This window comes from Anneissia japonica, unplaced genomic scaffold, assembly GCF_011630105.1.
Source record: "Anneissia japonica isolate Jap-2015-1 unplaced genomic scaffold, ASM1163010v1 scaffold17829_len58546_cov118, whole genome shotgun sequence".
NCBI classification, from domain to species: domain Eukaryota; kingdom Metazoa; phylum Echinodermata; class Crinoidea; order Comatulida; family Comatulidae; genus Anneissia; species Anneissia japonica.
Genome location: NW_022711005.1, coordinates 42,392 through 49,253, shown reverse-complemented (window position 1 = coordinate 49,253; position 6,862 = coordinate 42,392).

The following is a 6,862-nucleotide window of genomic DNA, read 5'->3' as shown; positions in this document are numbered from 1 at the left end:
TTTATTTCTCGATAATCTTAATGACCAAATTGGTAACCATAAATTAGCAGAAATATTTGATAATTATTGTAAGGTATTTCTCGAAGGCGCATGGAAATTAAGATCTGAAATATATAAATCCATGGCCACATTACCACCCGTTACACTTTAATTAGTTTTTGTATTTCCCTTTATTCTGTTAATATGAACCTTTATGATCAGTTAGTTCTAAGCTCTATATTTTGTTATAAATATCTTGTAATGTTAGTTAGTTGTCTGTTAGTTCTAGCTCCATATTAACTTGTAATTCATACAGAAACTCTGTAAATAATACGGTCCTGTAAAGACTACCGGTACCATACCACATAGACCTACATGCCATGTTGATAAATTTTACTTTGTATATACATTTTAGCTTAATTTACTCCTAGTTTAAGTTTATTATTTTTCTCTTATATTTGGATGCACCGTTGGGTATTGTCCAACGTGTGCCACTGTTACGAAAGTGATATCCATTAAATTGATTGATTGAGGGCGTCCTATCTGTTGCCATGGATCTGAGATGGTTCCTGTTCTGCTGTTCACAGGCGGTGTACTGTATGGTCAGATCAGAGCGGTCAAGGGTCAAAAGTTTCCAATTTAGCAAGAGGGCGCCATTCATGCCTTATTACAGAATTTGCACGCGTAAATCGCGGAGAACGCTATCTTGTGTTTATAAGATCTTTGGTGCCTATCCCCGGTGCCTTGCTGTCATTTGGGTTTTTCGATCGCAGTGGTATGGAACGCTGAGACGAAGTGTTTCGATGTTATTGTTGAATTCATTCATATCCGTAGATAGAGTTTGGCCAACTTGGCGCATGGGCGCCATGTCGTTACCAAACTGCGTGCGCGCGTCTATAGCTTTATAACACTTTATAACAATGATGCTGCATAAACTTTCTTTCATTATTCTGTTCATGAGGACAATTCATTTATGGGATTTTAATACATCATTGTAAATATCATATATTATTACCATAACTTTGAAGTTAATTAATCAACGCGCTGTATTATTTTGAGAAGATAAAGTGAGGACGATTCTTTATTTTTCGTTACCATTATCTTTTTGTTTTGAAAGTCTATCATCTAGGCCTATGCTAGTCGCTAGCAGGCCTCTCTATCTAGCCTAGAGAGGACTAGTAGCCTCTAGTGAGAGAAACTTTTGTACAATATGCCTAGGGCCTAAACATAATCAAGAAGCTAGGCCCTATGTAAGTAAAATAAAAACTTCTGTGTATTATTAGTAAGTTATTATTATCATTATTATTATATTATTAATTATTATTCATTGAATTTTTGATTTGTAATTGTAAAACATTTAAACATTTTGGTTTACTTTAGTGTATGTATATTAAAACAATCAATATACAATTATATTTAATTTTTTATCTTTAAAATCTTCTTAGTTGCACAATTGATTTGTAAAGCATAATTGGGCAGGTTTGCATAGCACAGGACTCCTTGGACAAGTTTTCGCTTTTATTGGAGGATTCAATTGTTATTGTTAATTATAACTCAGGGCCGGCGGAACGTTTTTCAAAGTAGGGGGGCCCCACTTATAAGCAGGCGCGTAACAGGGGTCTTGGGTCGGGGTGGGGGGCAAAGGTAATAATTTTCCCGGTTAGTAATTTATGACTTGGTGTGATACCCCCCACCCCACCATATAGAAAACAATACGACATGGCTTATTTTATTACTAATATAGGGCACACACGTGTGTTTGAAACTAAATATAAGCATTTTCATCGTGGTTTTATTTATTACAATTCATAGGCCTATTCTTTCACCATCATTACACATTGAGGCCCTTCTTTCTTCCCCCGGAAAAATTTCGATTTCTAGATGGAGGGAGATGAGCTTACCTGACTTCTGAAATGTCTTTTAATGACTTTTAAAGTTCTTCAAAATTCAAGGTTTTTCTTCTCTTGAAAAATTTTTCTCATTTATTATTTTATGCGTACATACATAAACAAATGAGTAGTTGCATGCGTATTCTTTTTTCCATGAATTGATAAATCCCAAAAAGAAAGGGTGGTCCGGGAAAATTTTGATTCCTAGATGGCGGGAATTGAGTTTTCCCGACATTTGAAATGTGTTTTAATGAATTTTATGTTCTTCAAAATTCTAATTCTAAAAAAAAAAAAAAAAATCAGCTCACGGGTCCTGAAAAGATAGGTCTAGAATTCTTTTCTTTTCCCCCTTGTTTTGTTGCCCAAGGGAGGGGTCAGGACCCATGACCCCCTCCCCCAGATCCGCAAATGTGAATTGCGAGAAAATGTAACTCGGTCGGGTACTGGATAAACATTCTCTTTCCCATCCTTTTCCTCCTTCTTCCCTCCTTTTTTTGCATTTCCGATCATACAAAAATCTCCAGACATATATTTTTCGCCTGCCATGTAACTTAAGCTAGGTAGGCTAGGCTTTTGACTGATACTTCATGTAGCTTTCTGGAAATATAGATAATTTAACAGCAAAGTGCAACATTGCATCTTTTAGAAATATCATTGCTGCTTTGAAAATCCTTCCTTTTTTCTTGTCATTGTAATTCTATTTATAGTGTTAGGCCTATAAGCCGATTTATGTACTACCTTATGGTGTTAGACCGAAGTACTGAAATCTAGGCCTAGTGGTAGTAGGTGGATTACGGCGAAGTGGGGCGGGCGGCAAATGCCTCGATTTATACTACATGGACAGCGAGATTTTTCGAACGCCATTCAAATTTTAAATAAAATCCCAAATCCTCCTCCTTTTTGAAATTTAAGGAAATTAATACATTTTTGTTCCTTTGTTGGATCGATTGCAGCAACCCCAAACCGAACATAACGGTATTTCACATTATATAGCATTAATCGTCTATCATAACTGCTAACTTCCTATCTATTCGCGTTAGTTTGCAATTGCATCCTGCTGCAGACCGGCAGCGAGGCGAGGTCAGCCACGCTTTGCAAAAAGCAGCCAGACATTGCAAAATCGTTAATGCAAAAGAATAGCCTGGGCGATGCCATTTTCGCGAAGGTAAATTGACTTTCGACATAAACCTTGTACAAAAAAAAATATGATCGACCACTTTTATGGTTGCTGCCCTCTACAGTATTTCAACGTCAGTTATTACAGAATTTGCACGCGTAAATCGCGGAGAACGCTATCTTGTGTTTATAAGATCTTTGACGTCAGGTTAAGTTATTGTAGGTGGTGGACAACCCTGGGTAAACTAACCCAGTAGTCATGGTTGGGGCGAGTGGATACAGAAAGGTTCTGTATTCGGGGGTGCAGGGCGAAGGCCTTGATAAAGCAGACTAAATGTTGTGGCAGATAATGTCCTGGTTTATTTGTCTCCTGTCTCTTTTTTGTGGACTGATTATTTTATTTGTTTTTCTAGATGCTCAGATGTGCTTTCCAGCACTGGTCTGTTAATCAGTGGCGGATCTGGAGGGTGGTGGTGAGGGGGGAGGGGATTAATAGGGTGGCTACCCACCCCCTTCGTTTACTGTGGGAAAAAAATTATGGTCACTCGTTTTGCGTGTGTGCTCTTCGTGTACTCTTTCTATTTGATGCCTAATTTTTTTTCAGGGCGGCCACCTAAGATCGTCCAGCAGTCTACTAATTCCAAAAAAAAAAAAAAAATTCGAATGTGAGTGGATGTGGGTCCCCTGCTGGGATACAGTACGGTATTAAGAATGATGTTCATGACCGTTGAGAATGATTTTATTAATTATTTTACTGTGATAGGGCTATATTAAATTCATTTACATTTTACATAAACTTCTTAAATTGTTCTTTATTTTTACTCCGGCGAAACTCTCTTCGTCCCCAACTGGGATTGGGGGTGGAACCAGACCTCATGCCTTCCCGACGGGGAACTCTACTCCCACTTAGCCCCTCTGCAGTGCCGCCACTGGTTATCATGATATGTTTAACTTTATATTTCAATATAATTGTTGTGTTGTTATTGTAATTGTGGTAACTACAGCAGTCAGTGGCGGATCCAGGAATTTAAAATAGAAGGGGCCCGGAGAAGGACTTTGATGAAAAATTATGTTAATGGCACCAGGCGGCTTAGCCTGGGTGCAGTAGGAAATTAGCGGGAAAAAAGTAAAGGAAAATTTATTTTTGGTTTTTCTGAAACATACACACACACACATATATATATATATATATATACATATATATAATAATAATAATAATAAACTATCAGAATATATAAACCCACTGGAAAAAGAAATAGCGAAATTTTGCTCTGAAAGACCCAACAATTCAATTTCTGCACTCGGATCGGGGAAATTGAAAAAAAACTATGGCATTATTTTAGTCACTTCTAGTTTTGCTATAAATGTGAAAATTGACAATAAACTTAATTAACTAGTTACTCTGTACTGTCTTTATCAAATTTGATTGAAATGATCATAGTGCCAATTTCCAAGATGGCGGGGAAATTGTTATTTTTGTAAGATTATTAGTATTATTATTATTACCACTGCATAAAATACAATCTCATCAAAGCAATGTACACATATAGAATATATATAAATATTATTACTTTAATAGAAATTTTCTGCTTTTTTATTATTGTTGAAATCATTATTAATATTATTATATTATATATTACTATATTGTATACTTATTTCAAAATTATATTTTATTATTGAAATGAATTACATTGTTAGTACTGTTATATAATAATATTATTAATAAATTTTTTATTACCACTATTGATATCATTACAGTATTATCACCATCCGTCATCATCATCCTCATCCTATTCGTCATCGTCATCATCATTCTTATTGTTGTCTAATCATCATAATCATCCTTACTGTCATCGATTGTTGTAATTATCACAATCATCATCATCATCACATCATACTCATCCATCGTCATCGTCCTCATCTTCATCACGTCATCATCAATCATCTATCGTCGTTATCATCATCCTCATAATCTTCATCCTCCTCATCTTTAATCATTTTCTTCATCATCATCCTCATCATCATATTCAACCTCATCCATCATCATCCTCGTCATCATCAATGGCGTAGCCAGCTATTGGGACAGTCCCACACAATTTTTCTAATGGGTCCACAAACAAATAGGTCCACATTTTTAAAATGTGATAATTATGTAATTCTATGCATAAGATGGATCCAGATTTCTCATATTTAGTTAAAAATGGGTAAAATATAAGAAAATGGGTCCAGATATTTTATATTTTTGCGTAAAATGGGTCCGGTCCACATTGTTTAAATTTACACGTGAAGTGGGTCCACCCTGATATTATCCCACACCGTTTGAAAATCCTGGCTATGGCATTGATCCTCATCCATCATCGTCACGTCACCCTCATCACCATCCTCACAAATCAACGTTATCATCATCACCTTCATCCTACTAATCATCCTCATCCATCATCATTCTTATCCTCCTTATCATCATCACTCATTCATCATCATAGTCCTCATTATCATCATCATTGTCATTATCATCGTCATCATCATCCTCATTACAATCATCATCTATCATCATCATCCTTGTCCTCATCATCATCAATCACATCATCATCATCCTTATTAACCATCATTATCAATCATTATCATGAGGATGATGATGAAGAGGAGGAGGACAAGAATGGAGATGAGGATGAGGGGCAGAGGGGATGTTTCTCATCATTCGTCATCATTAAACTTATCAACATCATTTTCATCAATCATCCTCATCATTATTACGATCATCCTCATCAACAACCATAATCATCATCATCCTTATCTTCATCATCATCAAACTCATCACCCTAATCCTCCTTATTATCATCATCATTATCCTCACCATCCTTATCAGCATCATTTCCTCCCTCATCATCATCCATTATTAATCATCATCTACCTCATCATCTTTCTTCTCCTCATCAACCGCATCATCCTCATCCTATCCATCATCATTCTTATCTTCATCACCATAATCATCATTACCATCATCCTCATTATTATCGTCATCCTCATCATCATCCTGATTACTGTCTTCATCATCATTTTCATCATTATCCTCTTCATCATCAGTCACCATCATCATCATGAGGATGATGATGATGATGATGAGGAGGACGAGAATGAAGATGAGGACGAGGGGGAGGATGAGAGGAATGATTCTCATCATTCATCATCATCATCATTCTCATCAATCATTTTCTATCATTCTCATCACCATCATCACAATCATTATTATCAACAACCATTATTATCAATCATAATCACCACCATCTTCATCCTCACCATCATCTTTTTTCTCCTCCTCATCATCAACATCCTCCTTATAATGGGCATTATAATGAGGATGGAGATGACAATGAGGAAAATGATGATGATAATAATAATAATGACATCAGTATAGTAAGAAAAACAGTACTAACGCTAATATTATTGTGATTGGCAAAATTGGTATTTTAAAGGAAAATTTCACTATTTCGTTTTTTCGTTGGGTTAACTTTGTATTAGTTCATTAATTATATATAGGGCCTATATGTTTTTTTTTTTTTTATTGCTGTACTGTATGTATAATATTGTATCGAGATTGTATTTCTTTGATAACAATAAAATTATTTTTACATTAAAAACATAGTTTTTCCCACCATAATGGACGCCATATGGAATTTGTCATGATGACGTCATCATTCCGATCAAATTTTTTAATGAGTGTGATGAGTAACTATATAGCCAAGTTGTTGTTACATTTCATATCCACAGTATGTGTAAAAGTGACCAAAAACATAAATTTATTTCCCCTACCCCATCTTAAATAGTTTAAAATAGGGTATTTTAGGCCAAAATTTCAAAGTGCTGTAAAAGAAATTGCC